We start from the raw sequence: 1,623 nt of genomic DNA, 5'->3' as shown, positions 1-1,623 counted from the left end.
AGGAACTTCAATTGTATTTAACTGATGAGAGAAGATTTTGTGACACCTGCTATGGACTTTCATTCTCCGAAATTTCTATGGTACCTCTCCTCTCAGTCCCTACCCTGGCTGAAGTGATGTAGGAGCATTGTGCAATCCTTTAAGGTAAACATTTCAGAAATATGAAAACCAGGAGTCTGTTTTGCTAATTCAGGGAAAGCCTATGTTCATCCTCTCTTCAATTAGCAGAGATCATTGTGCCTATAAAGAACTTATATTTTTTCCTTATTTTAAATATAAATGCCAGCAAAATTTTTCTAATCCACTCCTTTACCTACATTAATTCTCCTCCTAGAACTTGTACAAGACACTGTAATTTCAAGCAGAAGCTTCTTAATAACACAAATCATCTATCCCTGTTGGAATATAAGCGGATCCATGACCTTAGAACTATTTTGCTAAGAAATCCAGCTAGAAAACTAATTTTAAGTAAGTCTACAGATGTCAAAAACCCAGATGGCTTTTCAGGATGCTAACTTAAGCTTCATTGCATAAGCAGATTAGGGCTGCCTGTTGAGCCCCACACAAGAGTAGATGGCACAGAATCCATGGAATTACACCCAAACTGTTCACTTCCTGATGCATCTTCCATCAAAAACTTTTGTCAGCTCCCCACGCCAGGAGCCTGCTCGCTGTGAGCACCACACCCAGGGTGGCAGTTCTGTGTTCTCCCTCTATCCCTCTGTCTGTCTGTCCCTCTATCCCTGTGTCCCTCTATCCCTGTATCGCTCTGTCCCTGTATCCCTCTGTCCCTGTATCCCTGTATCCCTGTATCCTTGTATCCCTGTATCCTTCCGTCCCTCAATCCCTCTATCCCACTGTTCCTCTGTCCCTCTATCCCAAGGCCACTGGCCAAAGCAGCAGCTGGCTACACTGATGGATGGGGCAATTGTTCCATCCTTCATCCTCCTCAAATGAAAATGGAGGCAAAGGGCCTCCTGAACCTCTCAAAGGTTTCGGCACGGCAGATGTGGAATGATTTTGTGGTACAGCCTCACGGGATCCAGATTAGCCCGCTGTTACCATTGGTAACCAGCTGTACCTGGCCATCAGCTGAAGTTAATGAGCCCTCGAGCGCTGCAGCTCAGGGCAGGAGCAGCGTGGCTCTGGGGTGGCTGTGGGAAGCAGGGCACACGCTGCTCCTGGAGAGGACACCCGCCTTTCCACGGCCGTGTTGTGTAACAAGGCCCAGCCCCTGCCCCTCTCTGCTCCGAGCCCTCATTCCAGAGCGCAGCAGCTGCTCTGAGAGGGCCCCGCTGAAATGCGGCCAGAGGGATGGAATTGTGTTTTCCCTCCCTGCGTGGAAGCGTCAGGGCTGCTGACAGATGGCTTGGCTGCCTGTGCCCGATGATTATCAAGCTTCTATTACCTTTGCAAAGTGAATCCCAGTCGAAGGTTTTCTGTAATGAATTTCGCAGTGTTTGCACCCTCGGTTTGTGTCCCACACATCCCGAAGCGTGCGAGGCACTCGGGCGCTGATTTACAGCGCCAGAGGCACCGCGTCCTCCGGGCACAGGCGCGGCGCTTTCGGCAGTCTGTGCTGCCACCTAGCCAGGCCCGGCCCGCCGCGCTGAGCCCCGCTTC

General features: G+C 50.2%; 1 protein-coding gene across 1 annotated transcript in view; it reads right to left on the bottom strand.

Moving 5' to 3' along the window:
- Positions 1–1,623, bottom strand: part of KCTD16 (potassium channel tetramerization domain containing 16) — a 55,301-nt gene that overhangs the window by 51,668 nt on the left and 2,010 nt on the right. The gene's annotated exons all lie outside the window — the stretch shown is intronic.

The sequence above is a fragment of the Geospiza fortis genome, unplaced genomic scaffold (assembly GCF_000277835.1).
Source record: "Geospiza fortis unplaced genomic scaffold, GeoFor_1.0 scaffold55, whole genome shotgun sequence".
Classification (NCBI taxonomy): domain Eukaryota; kingdom Metazoa; phylum Chordata; class Aves; order Passeriformes; family Thraupidae; genus Geospiza; species Geospiza fortis.
This window is presented reverse-complemented; position numbering and strand designations above follow the sequence as displayed.